The following is a 20,441-nucleotide window of genomic DNA, read 5'->3' as shown; positions in this document are numbered from 1 at the left end:
AGCCATGACAGCAATTATTCACGAACTCCTGGAAAAGGAGGTTATAGTGCCAGTTCCAAAAGACCAACTTTTCCACGGTTTTTACTCGAACCTCTTCCTGGTTCCAAAAAAAGACGGAGGCTTCCGCCCAGTTCTAAACCTTCAACCACTGAACAAGTTTATCAAGTACCAGCGCTTCAAGATGGAATCGATTCGATCCATCACTTCATGCATTCCTTTAGCAGCTTTTATGACAAAAGTGGATCTCAAGGATGCATATCTTCATATTCCCATTCACTCAGACCACCAAAAGTTTCTCAGATTTTTCTTCAATCAACGCCACTATCAATTTCGAGCCATGCCCTTTGGTCTAACATCAGCACCGCGACTTTTCACCAAGATATTGGGGGCACTCGTAGCAAGCATTCGCTCAACCGGAGTCCACATCTTTCCTTATCTGGACGACATCCTTCTATTTTCAGAATCAGCCGAAAAAGCAACCACGGACACCCACTTTTGCATCCACCAACTAACAGCTCACGGCTGGATCATAAACTATCAGAAAATCATTCTGACTCCCACGCAAATTCTCCCCTTTTTGGGCATGATAGTGGATTCCCGCAAGCAGAGCCTATTCTTACCAAAAGACAAGGTGACCACAATTCAATCCCTCCTTCCAATGTTCTTTTCGGAGACAGTATCCGCATTCTCCATTCTCCAGTTACTGGGATTGATGGCCTCAACAATAGACGCAGTCCCATTTGCAAAGTTCCACATGCGTCCACTTCAACGAGCGTTTTTAAAAAGATGGAACAGAGACCACCAAGATTTGTCCCAGAGGATCACTCTCCCTTCGACAGTTTTACACCGTCTCAAATGGTGGTCACACCAGAGCAATCTGTCCAGGGGCAAACCTTGGCGACTACCAGCACCGCTGGTGATCTCCACCGACGCGAGTCTATCAGGTTGGGGAGCGCAATGGAATCAGCTCAGTTGCCAGGGCCTCTGGAACCTTCAAGAACAGAAGATACACATCAACGTACTGGAAATAAGAGCCATACTCAATGCCCTTCTGAACTGGTCAGCACATCTGCAGGGTGCTCATATTCGCATTCAGTCCGACAACAGTACTGCAGTGGCGTACCTCAACAAGCAGGGCGGCACCAGGAGTGCGGCAGCGATGTCGGAAGTCACCAAGATTATCACTTGGGCGGAACAACATTCAGCCCATCTAACAGCCATCTATATTCCGGGCATTCAGAATTGGCAGGCAGACTATCTCAGTCGCCATACATTGGATCCGGGGGAATGGAAACTGAAACCTTCGGTGTTTCGCACGATCACAGTCAAGTGGGGCACACCTTGTGTGGATGTCATGGCGTCACGACACAACAACCAACTGTCAAGATTCTTCTCCAGGATCAGGGACCCAATGGCAGAGGCTGTAGACGCTCTAGCTATTCCATGGTCATTTCAGATGGCTTACGCTTTTCCTCCTCTACCAATCTTGCAGAGAACTTTAACCAGGATCAAACAGGAAGGGATTCCAACCATTCTCGTAGCCCCATATTGGCCAGCACGAACGTGGTTCGCGGACATCATGACGATGTTAGCGGACCAACCATTTCGTCTACCTCTGTTACAGGATCTTCTGTCACAAGGACCATCCTACTACCAGGAAGTACACAGACTCAGCCTGACGGCTTTTCTATTGAAACCAAATTATGGGAACAGAAGGGTTTCACACACAAGGTGATTCAGACACTTTTGGCGGCTAGAAGCCCAGCTACGTGTAGAACTTATCATCGGATTTGGAGGATCTTTTTTTCCTGGTGTAACTCTCAGAATTTGTCATGGACTAGTTGTAACTCACCTGAAATCTTGAGATTTTTGCAATCTGGGTTTGAGTTGGATTTAAGTGCCACATCTCTCAAGGTACAAACGTCAGCTTTAGCGGCGTTATTCCAAAAGCAATGGGCGATACTCCCAGAGTTCAGACTATTTTTTCAGGGACTAAACAGACTCAAACCACCAATTCGACACCCAGTCCCTCCATGGGACCTCAATATGGTGTTACAGGCACTAGAGGAATCTCCTTTTGAGCCTCTCGATTCGGTTCATTTAAAATTTATCACGATCAAGACAGTTTTTCTCTTCGCTATAGCTTCAGCAAGACGAGTTTCTGAAATAGCATCGTTATCTTGCAAATCACCATGGCTGAAGTTCCATTCTGACAAAGCGGTACTCCGTACCAAACCAAGTTTTCTACCTAAAGTAGTCACTGCCTTTCACTTGAACCAAGATATTGTGCTTCCAGCATTGCAGTCACAGGACTCTCATAACCCTTCTAGTTCAGTTAGCACATTGGACCCGGTTAGAGCCCTTAAAATTTATGTAGACAGAACTCAATCTCTACGGCATTCAGATGCCCTTTTTGTTCTTTTTGGAGGTCATAAGGCTGGATACCCTGCCTCCAAGAGAACAATTGCGCGGTGGATCGTGGATTCAATTTCCACTGCTTACTCCAAGGCAGGGAAGGATCCTCCATTACCTATTAAAGCTCATTCCACTAGGAAGGTTAGTACTTCATGGGCATACCATCAACACATGACTCTTGAGTCCATTTGCCAGGCAGCCACTTGGGCATCATCGCATACATTTACTAGATTTTATCAGTTTGATGTTTTCCATTCTCAACAGTCTGAGTTTGGCAGGAAGGTGCTACAAGCAGCAGTAGCACGTAGTTAGCTTCCTGATAGTTTTCCTCTGCAAATTTAGAGACGTTTCAGTTATCAGTTTTTTTGTTCTTTCCCGCCCTATTTTCGGACGACTTTGGGACATCCCCATACGTCCTGCACTGACAGGTAGGCCGTATGCATAAAAGGAATTTACTTACCTGGTAAATATCTTTTGCATAGGCCGTACTGTCAGTGCAGCATCCCTCCCTTTTTTTGTGGATGCCGGTTGCTGCCGATCCTTAGTTAGTTAGGGAGTTAGGGTTCTCTACTCTATGTGTCTCCTCACAGACTTTACAATCAACTGGAGATAGAAGGAGACACACAGGAAGAGGAGGAGTCAAAATTCATTCTTGTTTGTCCTGCCTCCAGAGAGGAGAACTTAACCCCATACGTCCTGCACTGACAGTACGGCCTATGCAAAAGATATTTACCAGGTAAGTAAATTCCTTTTCTCTCTCTCCAGATAACACTGCAGCTATTTCTGCCTGGCACCAGCTCCATACATTTTACTTTGTATCTTTTTACAGCCCCACCCTGGCCACATGACGCTGTGTGTGTGAGACAAAGATTGTCCTATAAAATGGTGCTGCTTCCATGTGGGTGAAATCCTAATTCTGCAAGTAAGGCAAGATGGTCTCTGGGATTGTTGCTGTAACTGTGGGATAGTGTGTATAGTAAGGCAAAATAATCTCTGGGATTGTTGCTGTAACTGTGGGAGAGTCTGTATAGTAAGGGAAGATGGTCTCTGGCTTTGTTGCTGCTATTGTGGGATAGTGTTTAGTAAGGCAAGATCAGGGTCGGACTGGGGGGCCGAGACCCACTGGGGCTACTGCCCCAGGGCCGGCCCCCTGCCACGCTGGCGTTTTCGTCTGTGCCGGCCTGTATGCTGCGTCTGTGTGCTGCATCTCTGCACATGCGTGCGGCGCCGCATTTACACACATGCGACCAGAGCCTTGGTTGCACTCATGCACACACCTCCGATAAAGGGGGTCGCAGCAATAAGAGCCAAATATAGGTACGGATGGGTTTTTTCTCGGTGTCCTGCCGGCCCAGTCTGACACTGGGCAAGATGGTCTCAGAGATTGTTGCTGTAACTGTGGGATAGTGTGTATAGGAATGTAAGATGTCTCAGGAATATGGATTTTAACTGTAGGATAATGTGTTTTGTAAGCGACAATGGGAATAATGAAAGGGACTGTACATATGGGATACTGTGTATAGTAAGGCAAGGTGATTTTTGTGGTAACAACTGTATCTGTGGGATAGTGTCTGACTGGACTTTCCCAGGGGCCCCATGGGTTCTGATGGTGGCCCAGTTCTCGGGATTTTACTTTAAAGGGCAATTCACCTATAAATTAATTTTTAGTAGTGGTAGACAGTGCTATTGTGTTGAAATTATTGCAATTGGTCTTCAAGTTTGAAATCCCTCAACATATTATTTTACCATTACCAGGGCCGGATTTATATAGAGGACGACCCTAGGCCCACTGTCGTTCGTCGCCCCTTTCCCCTCCCCTTTATTCGTGCAAATTTTCATCATCAATGGGGAAATTTAAAAAAATATTGTATCTCCAGCACATCCCCAGTGTTTTTGAACCAAAAAGGGTGTGGTTGGGCATCATGCCGCCCCCCTAAAATCCTGCCGCCCTAGGCCCGGGCCTAGGTGGCCTTTCCACAAATCCAGGCCTGGCCATTACTCTGCTAGCCCCCATGGAAATCCAGATGTACTTGTGCAGTGTAGTTCTATATATACTGCTTCATGCATTACAACACAATAAACCCATACCAATGGTTTATAAATACTGATCATAGACAAGTCACTTCATGCCAACATATATTCTACAGTTCTGCAAAAATATATATTACAAATTGTCGTGGAACTTGTTATCAATGTAAGAATCAGCGAACCATTTTGATTCCTTCTGATAGGCTTGTTACCCTTATTTGCTAGAAAGCCTCCTAATACATACACTGCATACATCTTTACAGATCAATGGGTGGTTAAATGGTTAAATTAACCTCTGACGGAAGTTTAACCCAGAATAGGCACCCGAATTTTAGCCTCACTGCTTGGCACATCACTTAAGATCATACTATTTCTGCTTAGTGTCTTTTTTTGTTTGTTGACATACACACTAGGGATGCACCAAATCCATTATTTTGGATTTGGCCGAACCATCGAATCCTTCATGAAAGATTTGGCTGAATACCAAACTTAATCCGAATACTAAATTGCATATGCAAATTAGGAGTGGGAAAGGGAAAAAATTTTTTACGATTCCACTCCCTGCATATGCAAATTAGGATTCGGATTTGGTTCAGCCGGACAGAAGGATTCGGCCGAATCCCGAACCGAATCCTGGATTCGGTGCATCCCTAATACACACAGACTAAAATAACATATGAAACACCTGATTAGATTTTTGCTGAAACATGGTCTTGAAACACGAAATGAAAATGCTGAAAAAAAAACAGTTTAAAATAATATAGTGACCCCTGCATCGTATCCAAAATGGCCTGTGATTATGCTTCGGCAGAGTGACAAATGGCTGCTTCTAAAGGGCCTAGTCATATTAACGGCAGAATAATGGAATTCATAAGATGGAATACTCAGCAACATTAAAAATAGCATTTCTATGGCTTCCTATTAAGTCCAAGGGGTGGTTCACCTTTAAGGCACTTTTTAGTATGTTATAGAATGGGCTATGATAAGCAACTTTTTTTTTTTTTTTTTGTAAATTCTTTATTTATATTTTCAAAATGTTTAGGGAAGGGACTGACAGAAGGAAAAAAGGGAGGGGTATCAGTACATACATTTCTTTTAGTGATGTGCGGGCCGACCCGAGGCCCGCGGGTTTACCCGCGGATCGTGCGGGTTAGGGCCGACTCCTGGAAAAATGCACGGGCGGGTGCGGGTTGAGCTCTTCTCCTGCTCTCCCGCAACCTAGTACTGCCGGCTTCCGGCGCCGGAATTTATAGACTTCTGCCTGCTACGCCCCTTTTGTGACGTCACTGCGGGGCGGGCCTATAAATAAAGGGGAGAGCGGGCCTAGGTCGGATTCGGGTAGGGAGCGGGTGGGTTAGGGTCGGGTGCAGGGTCGAGAAATTCTCGACCCGCACATCACTAATTGCTTCATTTTTTGCTAACAGAGGAGTTTTCCTAAAACATTAAATATGAATCCCAACTCTTGCATATCACAAAATGCTTTTTGTTTTTGCCTTAGTCCCTCTGCTAACCTGAGGTTAGAGTATGTATGTTATCTTTACGGTATGGGATGAAACCAAGTATCCCTGTAACTTGGGTGTAGTGGGAAAGGAAAATTTGTGCATCGATCTGTAAATTTGTGTCCACTTCTCTCTTGGTATATTCTCAGCCAGTTCCCTCTCCCATTTAATTTCTGTCTCGATATGATTCTCTTGTATGTTAGCCACTAAACCTTTATAGAACTGGGATAAGGGCCTTTTCATCGTTATTGCTTTCCGCATCATCTGTTCCCACCAAGTAAGCTCTCTGTTTAGCAGTCCCGGATTTAGTGTGGCCGCATAGTGATGCAGCCTTGTGTAACACCAGAAATCTCTTGGGTGGGGTGGTCTATTTGCTTGGACTTGTATCAGAGTTAACATTTTGTCCCCTTTTGTGAAATCTAATATTATCGTTGCCCAATTTTCAGTTGTAGCCCAGTGTGCGAACGCCCTCTTCTCCACTGGGTGGAAAGTCAAGGTTGCCTGAAATCGGGAGTAAAGGAGAAGGGGCTATGGACAAACCCTTTTTTTGTCATGTTGCTCTTCCATATACTAATAGTAGCCCCTATCAGCGGATGCTTCAGACACTCTTGTGGGGTATTTTGAGGTGCCGCCCAAATAGTATTGTGCAACGGTACCTTAGAAAATTGTTGTTCCGCTATGATCCAATATTTTTTTGTTACTGTTGTTACTGTCCCCAGGTGCCACTGATGGATGCGGGTCAGGTGAATCGCTACATAAAACAGGTACATATCTGGTACTCCCAGGCCACCCTGCTGTTTGCTTCTGGTTAATATGGTGTATTTTTGTGTATTTTTTTGTTATTCCAGAAGTATTTGGAGAACAACGTTTTCATTTTTCTAAAAAAGATAGGTGGCAGTATGATAGGTAACATTTGTAGTACATATAAAATCTTTGATAATATTATCATTTTGATGATTTGTATCCTACCGAACCAAGTTATCTGCTCATGGTTCCATACGTTAATTGTCTTGTCTCCTCTCCTCTAACAGGGGGATATGATTGTGTTTATAAATATTTTATAAGTCTCTCGGTATATTAACCCCCAGGTATCTAATAGTATGTCTTGCCGATATAAACGGAAAATTTTCTTCAATTCATTTAATGCCTCTGATTTGCTGGCATTGATCGTAAAGTTTGGGGTAACTTGGCTTTTTGGACAAATTGCTTAATTTTTCCAATAACCTTAGGAGAGTTTGGTGTAGTTTTTATGTTCTTAGCTTTAATGGCTGCTATATATGTTTTTTCATGTTGCCTTTTTAATTGGTCCATGAAAAATGTATTATACTTACTGTTATATTCATAGAATCTCTGTTTAGTGCCTAAATACGCTTTGCATGTCTTTATGTCTGTTTTTAAGCTCTTCCCTTTTACCTTCTAACTGGTCTTTTACCCTTTTTTTTTGTGTATCCTTTCTAGAGCATTAATGTCTTGTATTAATGTGTATATTTCTTTGTTCCTGTTACTTTTTATTTTAGAACACAAAGCTATCAGGCGGCCTCTAAGGACACGTTTGTGGGTTTCCCAAAGCATCGCAGGGTTGATTCCTGGTAAATCATTTTCTTTGACAATGTTCTGTAAGTGGTTCCTGTCTTCCTCTCTGTTCTCTTTGCTTAGTAGTATATGCTCATTAAACTTCCAGATAAACTCTGGTTTTAGCGTATTGGGTATTTCAAAATCAAATGTGATAGGGGCATGGTCAGATATGTGTTCTATCCGTGCTGATCTCATATAGTGTAACCAGGTTTGTGCCATGAATATGTAATCCAGCCTTGCATAGCTAGTGTAAACTTTTGCATAATGGGAGTAGTCTTTACCCTTCGGGTTCAGGCTCCTCCATGTGTCTACTACCTGCAGATTATGTAATACCAGTTTTATCTTTTAAAGTTTTGTAGGCTGCATTGGGTTTGCCAGTGGATGTGTCCTGTAAAGGATTTATAGTGATATTCATCTCGCCCCCGATGAGCAACAGGCCCTCCGTGAATGTCTTCAACCGGGATTCTATTTCGGTAAGTATACTCAATTGCCCCTGATTGGGTAGGTAAATATTTGCTAGCGTAACCTTAGTGTTGGCAAGTTCACCTTTAATTATCACACACCTTCCTTCTTTGTCTTTCAGAGTATCAGTACATTGAAAAGGTAAGTCTTTGTGGATCAATGTCATAGCTCCTAACGCCTTCTTCTCTGGGTTGTGTAAATATCTGTGTGTATGATCTATTACTAATTATCGGTACGTTCCCTACTTTAAAGTGTGTTTCTTGTAATAAGAATATAATTTTGGCTCCCAATCTATTGCACTCATGGAAGACCTGTGCTCTTTTGCATGGTTCATCCATTCCATTCAGGGCTGGAACTAGGGTTAGGCAGAAGAGGCACTTGCGTAGGGCGCAAAGGCACAGGGGTGCCAGGCACGTACCTCTTCTGACGCCTTCCCCTAGCTCGGACCACTATGTTTAGAAGCTGTGGCCGCACTTCTACGTAGTTTACGCATGCGTCCTTTCCGCTCGCACACTTCTGCGCATGCGCGAGCGGCGGGGGGTGAAGTAGTTGGCCGGGTTGCCTAGGGCGCCCGGCCGAGTAGGCCTGGCATTGATTCCATTAACATTAAAGACATTAGTGTACATTTTATGTTAGCCATTTTCTGGTTGTGAGAACCTTTCTTAAGACATATTTTGCATCTAATAACCCTCATAAACCTAGGCATAGCATTGTCAAATACTTGTATTTGAGATAGTAGGTAGGGAGATAGCATGTCATCATGTGTAAAACACAGCTTCAGCTCCTGAGAAAGTGGAGAAAGGTAGATAACGAACATATAAACATTTTAACTGTTAAACAAGTAAGATAAATGCAGGTAAATACAGTATCTCTACACATATATTGCTACTCGTCGCCCTGGGAGGTTGTTGCCCAGTGGGATAGTTGTTGGGTATCTTATCCTTGGGGGGGTTGTGATGGCCCTCGCCACTGTCTGGCTTGGTACGCTCCTGGATGTTACGAGTCCACAACTTAGTCCAGTCGCCTTTTAGCCTTTTGAAAAGTAGAACTCATACAAAGGGAATAGCTGGCAATATTCCTCTGATCCTCAAGGGAGCGGTAAAACCCCACAGTTTTGTGTTTAAGGGGAGAGAAGAAGAAAGCAGAATCCTCCGTTGTCCTGGTTTCACTGGCCTTCCTTAGCCCTTTTGGGGGTTAGGTTGTAATCCCTGTTCATCCCACTTGACGGCATTCTGGGTGTTTTTTTGGGGCCTGGGGTATCTTTCCACTCTGACTCTGCATCTATGTCCAGTTGTGGTGGTTTGTCTTCCTCCTCTGTCCATCCTGGTAACCGGATTTTTGAAGGATGTCATTAGTTTCCTTCGGGGTCCTGAGTGTCATCTGTTTTTTTATTTATAATTAGGCTGAATGGGAAGCCCTGTCCGAAATTGGATGTTGTTTGCTTTCAGTATGTCTGTCAGTGGTTTTAACTGCCTTCTCTTGGTCAGGCTATACCTTGATAGGTCTTGGAAGAGTAATATTTCTTTATCTTCATAGGTAGTTTTTCCTATGGCCCGTGCTTTGCTTAGTATTTCCTCCTGAAACTGAAAGTTGTGGATACAGCAGAAAATGTCTCTGGGTGCCCCTGCAGGAGCGTTTCGGGTTTTGAATACTCTGTGCTCTCTATCAATCTTTATTTCAATGTGCCCTTCTCTGTTTAACACACTGTAAAAGATCTGCAGTAAAGCACTGTGTATCTCTTCTTTAGTGACCGACTCGGGTACCCCTCTGACCCGTATATTGTTCCTCCTGCTCCTGTTTTCTATATGGTCTAAGTGCCTTTTGTTCTCCTCTATTTGGGCTTTTTGGCATTGATTTGTATGATTTGTGTCAGTGTGATTTGGTTTTGTAAAAGTTTACCTTGTTTTCTCTCCACTGCGTATGTTCTGTCCGCCATGTTTGATAGATCCGTCTTTATTTCATGCAGCTCCACCCTGATGTTATCCACCGATTCCCGCAGAAGGTTTTTAATATCCTCCTTCGTTGGTAATGCTTTGAGGTAGGTGTGGACATCTGAGTCTCCTTCGCTCGTTGCGTCTGATGTGTCTCGGTCTTGGTGATCGCTGTATTCCGGAGCTTGTTCTCTTACAAGCGCCATATTGGGAGACACGTGGTCCGGTCTTGGCTGCTTAAAGATCGATGCCACACTGTTGTCTGCCACGTGCTCCGTCGGGTGTGTTGCTTCTCCTTCTCGGCTTTAGATTTATATGTTTTCCCCATGTTTCTGTGTATTTTTAGAAGTTGTATGGAGCTCCTTTACCATGCTACCATCAAGCTCGCTGGCTAGCCACGCCCCCCCAATAAGCAACTTTTCAATTGGTTTTCATTATTTATTTTTTACAGTTTTATAGTTATTTGCCTTTTTCTTCTGACTCTTTGCAGCTTTCAAATGGGCGTCGCTGACCCCCTTCTAAAAAAAACAAATGCTCTGTAAGGCTACAAATGTATTGTTACTTTTTATTACTCATCTTTCTATTTAGGCCTCTCCTATTCATATTTGTCTCTTATTCATAATGAATGCATGGTTGCTAGGGGAATTTGCATCCTAGCAACCAGATTGCTTTAAATGCCAATTGAAGAGATGTCGGATAAAAAGCCAAATAACTCAAAAACCTCAAATAATAAAAAATGAAAACCAATTGCAAATTTAATCAGAATATGACTAAGCTTTTCCCTTTCTCTGTGCTATGAAACTGGATAATTTTTGTAGGACATACACACGATGTCTGCAGGTCTAACCATCCATCATGTATAAACATTTGTATTTGTGTAAATGTAAAACGATATATGTATAGTGTAAAAAAAAGTTTTGTTTTCAGTTTTTTTGATTTTTGTTCAGCGGCTGTCAGGTTTGGTGTTTCAGCAGCTGTTACTAGGGCCTGATTTTCCCTAGTAACCAGGCAGTGGTTTGGATGAGAGACTGGAATATGAATTGGAGAGGGATTTAATAGTAAATTAAGTAATACATAGTAACAATAACAATAAAATTGTATTTTTTTTTTGTCTGCTGGAGTCTGACCCCCATATTTGAAAGCTGGAAAGAGGTAGAAGAGGAAGGGAAATAACTCAAAAAACTAGATAGGACATTCTATAACATACTAAAAGTTTACTTAAGGGTTAACCACCCCTTTAATAATTACCATATGCTTTTCTTTCTTTTTCAGATGGGGAAATCTTTCTGGGTGCGCCACATCTTTCTGATCTTAAGAATAAGGGCAGGACTCCACAGACGTTTCCCGCCACGCTGCGCAAAAACACAGGCGTTACGTTGGATGCAACGGAAATAAGGTAAGTAATGCTATTGTTGGATCGTGTTGAAGTGACACGACTGTCGGATGCAGACACAGTGGGCAGCGTCTGCATCCGACAGTCGCGTTGCATCAACGCTGCGACTCGATATATATATATATATATATATATATATATATATATATATAAATATTAGGGATGTACATTATCCAATATTTTGGATTCGGCCAAACCCCTGAATTTTTCGCGAAAGATTTGGCCGAATAACGAACAAGTCCAAATCCTAATTTGCATATGTAAATTAGGGGTGGCAAGGGCAAAACATTTTTTACTTCCTCGTTTTATGACAAAAAGTCATGCTATTTCCCTCCCGCTAGATATATATAGATATATATAGATATAAATATATAGATTTGCTGGCAACCGCACTCTAATCCGGATTTGGTATACATTGATATATTGGTGGTCGCAGGTCGTGGCACTGGAGAAACTGGGAGCAATGATTAACCAGGTGGCATTTCCACTTCAGTATACTCCACGCAAGTTTGTCATTCATCCAGAAAGTAACTTATCGTTATAATTATTGAAAATTATCATAATGCGTATGCCGAGACTACAAAAGCCCAGAACAAACAACGTATGGTAGAGAAAATGGTAGAGACAGCAGGAGAGAATGAAAGAGAACTGGCAGCAGAGATGGCAGCTGAATTCCTGAATGAGAATCTGAGTCCATCTTTGGCTCTCCCAAGGTTGGCAATGGCCAGTGGGCATCGGTCATTTGTGTCATGAATGTAATACTGAAAGGAATGAATGACCCACAAAGTTGCACCACCCCATTTGGTATTCCATAATTCCCAAGAACAAAAGACAAAACTTAACCTTTATTGGTGTGAGTTAAAATGAGCCAAGGAGAGAACAAAAATTTTAAATTACAATTAGGAGCACATTATTACGGTATCTTAATCTTGCAGTTTAACGCGGATGCTTATAAATGAATCATAGTCGATATTGATTGGATTATATGAGAAGCATCCTCACCGGGATTAACTACAATAACCATGTACGTTACTACAATAAACACACAGCATATTACCATCACCCACACTTCCCCCAGGGGTTTGTGCACTAATGAGTGTGAGAATATTTAAAAGTGAGAGTTACAGACCCTGTCTGTTTAAACTAGGCATTCTCCGAATCCACTATTTTGGATTCGGCCGACCCCCCGAATACCGAACCGAATCCAAACCCTTATTTGCATATGCAAATTAGGGGTGGGAAGGGGAAAACATTTTTACTTCTGTGTTTGCTGACGAAGTCACGCGATTTCCCTCCTCACCTCTAATTTGCATATGCAAATTTGGATTTGGTTCGGCCGGGCAGAAGGATTCATCCGAATCCTGCTGAAAAAGGCCGAATTCTGGATTCGGTGCATCCCTAGTTTGAACTACGGTGTCGGCGTTTCTTCCCCTCGCATATGGGTCAGTAATACTGTAAGGCCAATACCCAATCAAGCCAGAGCAACCCACGAGTTAAGCTGTGTATCTGTGGAAGCGTGAGAGTTGCAGCCCTGCCATTTTCAGTTTGGGTAATGGCACTATAACATTTTTGACCTATATGGGATGGAAAGAAACACCGACAACTTAGTTGAAACTGGCAGGGGCTGCAACTCTCACGCTTGTATTAGCCTTACAATATTACTGACCCATACGCGAGGGGAAGAAACGGCGACGCCGTAGTTTAAACAGGCTGTAACTCTCACCTTTGAATATTCTCACACTCATTAGTACACAAACCCCTGGGGGAAGCATGGGTGATTGTAATTTGCTATGTGCTTATTGTACTAACGTACATAGTTTTCTCTGTTGTCTCAAGGGGGACACAGGGACTATGGGGTTAAGCTCCACCCTACAGGAGGCAGGACACTTATGTAAATGAAAAAGGGGCGTGCCAAGTACTGTGGCTTAACCCCACACTATAGTAAATCCAATCAGTTTTTAAGTGTCCTGCTTCCAAGGAGGATGGACGACTCCAAGCTCCAAGCTTCAAGTTGAATTGGGGTAGAACCACTAGCAGGGCTACCTGTTTTGTTGCGTCGAACCCCCTTCGTGGGATATGCCCACCAGAGTCAGTCCATGGCCTTCTGGCTACACAAGACTCACATAGGCATGCCTGCACTCCGTGGAGGGAGAGCAGAGGGCCTAGGGTGCGGCGAAAAATGTGAGTAGATTTTATCATCTATTCTCCATGTGGTTGCTCTCCCCCCCCAGGGCTACTCCTTCCCTACAGCCCTGAATGCCTGTGCAGTAGCGACTCCGTGGGGCTAACCTTCCCCTGCCTCTCCCCTTCTCCTACCAGCGGCCCCTTAGTGTGCGCACTTCTTCTTCCACCTGGGGTTTGTGCAGACTCGGAAACCTCTCAGCGCCGTTGAGCGCCTCCTGTGGAACGCATCCAGCAGCGTGTGTTGGAGGAGGCGGGCCTTGCGTTCCAAGCCTCCCTGCATAGCCGCTGGTTCGCGCGGTTTCTCTGCATGGCTCTATGTGCGGCTCTTCATTACTGCAGCGCCTCAGCCTCTGTTCCTTCGCGCACGGGCGGCCTTAGGAGCTTTTTATCTGGTTTCCAGGGGCATTATCAGGCACCATTTGAGTACCACCTACGGTCAATCCTTCAGCTGGTACCATAGTCACTGCTTATGGCAGAAGGTAAGTCAGGGGGACTATTCCCCAGGGCGGGGGGGGGGAGAGCACCAGCATCTGCAGCCCAAATTACCTATTTTGCCTGCAAGCATTGCCAACTAAAGATTCCAGGGGGTCAAGGTGAACCCCTCTGCAGATCTTGTGCCAAGGGGGACCCCGCTGTGCCAGTACCAGGAGGCACTACTAGTCCTCCTTCTGGAGAAGACACTCCACCAGCCAGCATGGCCGGCCCTTCAGACCCTCCTGCTCCCCTATGGGCCCTTCAGCTTTCACAATCACTGGCCTCTCTTCAAAATCTACCCTCTATTGCAGATAATTTGGGCAGGGCCCTGGCCAGACTAGATCAGCGGCCCAGTGGAAAACGCAAGAGACTTGAGTTATCCAAATCGCATTCAGGGGCCCATACCCCCTCTGATGGATCCCTTCCTGGAGGGGACTCCTCTCACTCAGAAGGCGAACTTCCCCTTTCCGAAGTATCATCTGAGGATGAGGACTTACAGGAAGACGAAGCTAAGGGCCATGATGTTCAACATGACATAGAACATATCATTAAGGGCGTCACGGAGGTCCTAAAGATCTCTCAGTCTCAAGATCCACGGTCTCAAACTTCCGGGCTATTTAAGAGAAAACATAAATCTTCTCTCTGTTTTCCTTCACATGAACAACTCCTAGATATTATACAAGAGGAGTGGAATTATCCTGAAAGAAAATTTCAAGCCACTCGAAAATTCTCCAAGTCCTATCCCTTTTCCAAAGAATTGGTGGATAAGTGGTCTCTGCCTCCCACAGTAGATGCTCCCGTTTCCAGATTGTCTAAATCTACTACACTACCTGTCACAGATGCAGCAGCATTCAAGGACTCTTCTGATCGACGTCTAGAGGGTTTTCTCAAGGCAGTGTACTCCTCAGCCGGATCTACCCTTCGCCCCGTCTTGGCCTCAGCCTGGGTAGCGAGAGCCATTCAGGCCTGGGCTGAGTCCCTTCTTACTGATATTCAAGAGGGTGTTCCTAGAACGGATCTAGTTTCATCAGTGCAATCCATTGTGGAAGCTTCTGCCTATCTTTCTGAAACTACGCTTGACACTGCTCAGATTACTGCACGCACATCAGCTCTCTCCGTTGCGGCTCGGCGCACACTATGGTTGAAGAATTGGACGGCGGACCTCAGTTCTAAGAAGTCCTTAACTTCGCTCCCCTTCAAGGGCCAGCGGCTGTTTGGTGAGGAACTGGAGAAGATTATTTCCCAAGCAACTGGGGGAAAGAGCACATTTCTACCCCAGTCCAAGTCTCGGTCTTCTTCCACATTTCGCCAAAGAAAGTTTTTTCGAGGCCAATCCAGTCGGTCCTCAAGACGATACAGCCCGCCTCAACGGTCCAATTTTCGCTCCAAACCCACAGACAAGGGTAGACCCGCATGGAAAAACAACAAATTCCACAACAAGCCCACAACAGACAAGTCCGCTTCAGGTTGACGAGGCACCCCCTCCGGAACCGCTGCAGTCCATAGGAGGCAGACTGCTACGGTTCCGGGAGGTTTGGACTCATTACTCGTCGGACGCCTGGGTCCACGAGATCATCACGGAAGGTTACCATCTCGATTTTTCCTCTCCTCCTCCCAGAAAATTCCTCATGTCACGACTCCCGTCAAATCCCACCAAGGCCCAAGCCTTTCTGGACTGCATCAGCAAGATGGAGCAGAATGGGGTGATCACACCAGTACCTCCGTCAGAAACCTTCTCCGGTTTCTACTCCAATCTGTTCCTAGTGCCCAAGAAGGACGGATCCTTCAGACCGGTGCTAGATCTCAAAATTCTCAACAAATATCTTCGGTCTGTACGGTTCAAGATGGAGACTCTCCGCTCAGTCATCCGAGGGATGGAGTCGGGCCAATTCCTTATGTCACTGGACATCAAAGACGCCTATCTCCATGTCCCTATCTGGCCTCCTCATCACCAGTTTCTGAGATTCGCCTTCCTGAACCGTCACTACCAGTTTGTAGCACTACCCTTCGGTCTCTCGTCAGCCCCCAGGGTGTTCACCAAACTCATGGCTGTGACCGCTGCGACGCTACGGATCCAGGGAATTTCAGTGACTCCGTATCTGGACGACCTCCTTCTGAAAGCCAGAACAGAGGAGAAGAGCAGGGAAGACCTCCGACGGGCCATAGCCCTCCTGCAAGAATTCGGTTGGACGATCAATTGGAAGAAATCCAACCTTATTCCCAAGCACCAGATGACATTCCTCGGTCTCGAGTTCGACACCCTCACTCAGAGAGTACTACTACCACTAGACAAGAGGGAGAAGATCAGAACTCTAGTCTACAACCTACTACAGATTCAGAGCCCTTCAATTCATTTAGCCATGAAAGTACTCGGGTCCATGGTATCAACCATCGAGGCGGTTCCATTTGCCCAACTACATCTCCGACCTCTTCAAGCCAACATCCTGTCGGCATGGAGGGGAGGATCATTACTGCAGAAGCTGTCTCTCCTACCATCCACCAGGGACTCACTACGGTGGTGGCTGGATCCGAACAACCTATCCCGGGGTCAATCATGGGCGACACCGGAGTGGATAATCCTCACGACGGACGCCAGCCTCCTAGGTTGGGGCGCAACCTTCAATTCACTATCCGCACAAGGTCTATGGTCTCCAGAGGAGTCCAGACTGTCGATCAATATTCTCGAGTTACGAGCGGTGAAACTAGCTCTTTATCACTGGTCCCATCACTTCCAAGCACAAGCGGTGCGCGTCCAAAGCGACAACTCGACCACAGTCGCCTACATCAACAGACAGGGAGGGACACGCAGCAAGGCAGCTCTAGCAGAAGTTCAACAGATCTTACACTGGGCGGAGTCACATTCAGTCAGACTCTCTGCCATTCACATTCCGGGAGTAAACAACACCAGAGCGGACTTTCTCAGTCGCAACCTATTGGATCCAGGGGAATGGGAACTGCACCCAGCATCCTTTGCAGAACTAGTCAACCATTGGGGCATACCTCAAATCGACCTGATGGCGTCCAGATCAAACCGAAAGGTAAACGCCTTCTTCGCCCGCTCGCGGGATCCTCTCGCAGCGGGAGTGGACGCCATGACACAGCATTGGCAGTTCGAACTCGCATACGTCTTCCCACCTCTCCCCATGCTACCAAGGGTCCTAAAGAAGATCAGGCAATCCTCCCTCACGGTCATCGTGGTAGCTCCCTTCTGGCCCAGAAGAACGTGGTTTTCGGACCTCCAGGAGATGTCCATAGCACATCCCATCCGTCTGACCTTCCGGAGCGATCTTCTCTGTCAGGGCCCCATTGTTCACCACAACCCGGGCCTCTTCGCTTTGACGGGCTGGCTGTTGAGGCAACCATCTGGAGACGAAAGGGAATAGCGGAGGATGTCATTTCAACTATGCTAAGATCACGCAAATCCACTTCTTCTCGTGCTTACCACAGAGTCTGGCGCAGCTATTGGGATTGGTGCAGGGACACATCTGTTCCCACCGTGGATTCTGTTTCCTTCATGGAGTGCGACATTCCAAGAGTGTTGTCCTTTCTTCAACGCGGATTACAGTTGGGACTTAAACTCAGTTCCCTGAAAGTTCAGGTGTCGGCTCTGTCAGTCCTTCTTCAATCCAGACTGGCCCTGGATGACTCAGTTCGTACCTTTCTGCAGGGCGTAGCACACATCCGTCCTCCCTTCCGTTCACCTGTTCCGGGTTGGGATCTCAACGTGGTTCTGGAAGCCCTTCTGGATCCTCCCTTTGAACCCTTGGCTACGATTTCCGTACAATGGCTCACTTGGAAAGTAGTGTTTCTCGTGGCAATCTCGTCGGCTAGGAGAGTTTCAGAGATTAGTGCCTTGTCCTGCGATCCTGCATTCCTTATCTTCCACAAAGATAAAGCTGTTCTACGCACACCGCCATCCTTCCTTCCAAAGGTGGTATCGTCCTTCCACATCAACCAAGAAATTGTGGTACCTTCCTTATGTCCCGATCCCAAAAATGACAAGGAACGCAGACTCCACAGTTTGGACGTTGTCAGAGCTCTTCGCTGGTATCTGGAAAGATCAAAGGATTTTCGCCACTCTCAGAACCTCTTTGTGATACCTTCTGGACCTCGACGAGGATTGGCAGCCTCCAAGTCTTCCATTGCACGATGGTTGAAAGAGACCATACGACAGGCCTACCTGGCCAAAGGCAAGTCTCCACCGGAGGGCGTCCGAGCCCATTCCACGAGGTCTGTGGGAACCTCCTGGGCCTGGCGCAACGCGGCTTCCCTCGACCAGATCTGCAGAGCAGCTACCTGGTCGTCTGTTCACACATTCACCCGTTTTTACAAACTTGACACGTTTTCATCTGCAGAGGCCGTTTTTGGCCGTAAGGTGTTGCACGCTGTGGTGCAATAACGTGTTCTCCTCGCTCCCACCCTGCTTTTTGGGACTGCTTTGTTAAGTCCCCATAGTCCCTGTGTCCCCCTTGAGACAACAGAGAAAACAGGATTTTTGTTACTCACCGTTAAATCTGTTTCTCTGTGGTCGATAGGGGGACACAGGGCTTCCCGACCCTTGCGAGTTGACCATGTTGGTCTATGGGAATTGTTCCCCTGAGTTATCGGTTTGCATTACTACTTCTGCATTTAAATGTTAGCAGTTCTTTGGTACCAACTGATTGGATTTACTATAGTGTGGGGTTAAGCCACAGTACTTGGCACGCCCCTTTTTCATTTACATAAGTGTCCTGCCTCCTGTAGGGTGGAGCTTAACCCCATAGTCCCTGTGTCCCCCTATCGACCACAGAGAAACAGATTTAACGGTGAGTAACAAAAATCCTGTTATTGTAGTTAATCCCAGTGAGGATGCTTCTCATATAATCCAATCAATATTACTATGATTCATTTATAAGCATCCGGGTTATACTGCAAGATTAAGCTAATAATGTGCTCCTCCTAATTGTAATTTAACATTTTTGTTCTCACCTTGGCTCATTTTAACACACACCAATAAAGGTTAAGTTTTGTCTTTTGTTCTTGGGAATTATGAAATACTAAATGGGGTGGTGCAACTTTGTGGGTCATTCTTTCCTTTCAGTATTACATTTACTATATTTCACTTGAGCCTGCACACCATTTGTTTGCTTCTCAGTTGGTGGAAGGTGATTTTAACTCTGATATTTGCAGTACTATTTGTGTCATGAACCCTATCCTGGGAAATGCTCTTGATTTGGTGCAAGTGGAACAAAATGAGTCTGCGTTCAGTGTGGCAGTGTGCCGCTTCACTAATACTAATATAATAAGAAGAAGAAGAAGCTTCTCAGCATACAAGGTATTGTATACCTTGTGGGCATTTAATTTCCACTCCCAAAAGACTCTAAAACAAATGCGCTGTATAAAGTGTAAAAATCTTTTATTACGATAAATATGAGTTGCACTCGCATGTTTAAAAGGTTAAAAAAGTCAAAATGTGCACTATTGGGGTGAACCTAAAGGATGTCAATTTCTCAAGCAGGGTTTTATTCAATGTTATTTATTTAGTGGGATTGCATATACAGTAAATTATAGTAGATTTGGAAAGCTTAAGTTGTCCCATAAAAACCTTGATATAGTTTTTTTTTATTTATAATTTTTATATATTTGTCTTTATCAGGAATATGCCAGTAAGAAGCCGAAGAAAAGAGAAGGATAAAGCAGAAGGGATAGAATTGAGATCAGAAGACAGAGGAAGACATTTCCCTGGGACACTCTCATGGTAAGTTTTATGACTTTGGTCGGTACAGAACAAGCTCAGGCTCAGTCCGGAATTGCCCAATAAGGCATTTTCTGGTAGTGGGCTGTAGAAGTAATTCATAGATAAGGGTTTAGAAGTTTTTTATTATACTATACAGCAGATAGACAGCAGCCAGATATCCATTTATTTGGCAGGCAGTGTCAGAACTGGGGGAACCGGGGCCCACTGGCATGTCCTGGTTATCAGTTTGGCAGTTTATTACTGATTTTCCAACCCTTGGCTCTACATTGTCCTTTCAGATCCAACTTCTTCCTCTTGCTAATGAGGGGAGATTGTGGCCCCTCTGCTGCCTGAAGTTTGCTGCTGCCCTCCCCCCCTTGTGCGCTCGCCTTTTTGCGAGGGAGTCGAGGGGGAGGTCCACAATGTTGGCGGAGGGTCCAGGGCAAATGCGCTCTCAGCGCTAGTATTTAGTTTTTTTTTTATCTTGGTAACTAGTACTATTTGAGAGATAAGATACTTCAAGGTGAAAGCGTTGAGGTGATTTTTGGAAATGTAACCAAATCCGAAAAATTTAGGAAATGTTTTCAGCTTGGTGCTTTGTAGTAGAAAGATAAGCATACCCAATTTGTATTCGGGGGAATGTGTAATTTCTGTAAATATGTTCATTTTGCAGGAATGACCGAACTGATAGCTCAAATGGGGTTTCTTCATTTTGGGGTCCCCATATGCCACATGTAAACCTATACGTATACGTGCCCGACCAC

General features: G+C 45.1%; 1 long non-coding RNA gene and 1 pseudogene across 11 annotated transcripts in view; both read left to right on the top strand.

Moving 5' to 3' along the window:
- Positions 1-11,304, top strand: part of LOC121397157 — an 81,607-nt gene extending 70,303 nt beyond the window's left edge. For 5 of the 11 annotated variants that reach the window (XR_005963513.1, XR_005963505.1, XR_005963508.1 and 2 more), the window contains 6 exons: positions 6,662-6,706; positions 7,460-7,531; positions 7,869-7,990; positions 8,101-8,120; positions 9,946-10,017; positions 11,183-11,286. This is a non-coding gene — a long non-coding RNA (uncharacterized LOC121397157). Of the gene's footprint in view, positions 1-6,661; positions 6,707-7,459; positions 7,532-7,868; positions 7,991-8,100; positions 8,121-9,945; positions 10,018-11,182 lie in introns of all 11 variants that reach the window. The other 6 variants (XR_005963512.1, XR_005963514.1, XR_005963511.1 and 3 more) reach the window with 3 other exon arrangements.
- LOC121397277 overlaps positions 1-20,441 on the top strand; it is a 320,931-nt pseudogene that overhangs the window by 161,736 nt on the left and 138,754 nt on the right.

Source organism: Xenopus laevis, chromosome 8L, assembly GCF_017654675.1.
Source record: "Xenopus laevis strain J_2021 chromosome 8L, Xenopus_laevis_v10.1, whole genome shotgun sequence".
Taxonomy (NCBI): domain Eukaryota; kingdom Metazoa; phylum Chordata; class Amphibia; order Anura; family Pipidae; genus Xenopus; species Xenopus laevis.
The sequence above is the reverse complement of the archived record's forward strand: the minus strand, read 5'-3'. Positions and strand labels throughout refer to the sequence as shown.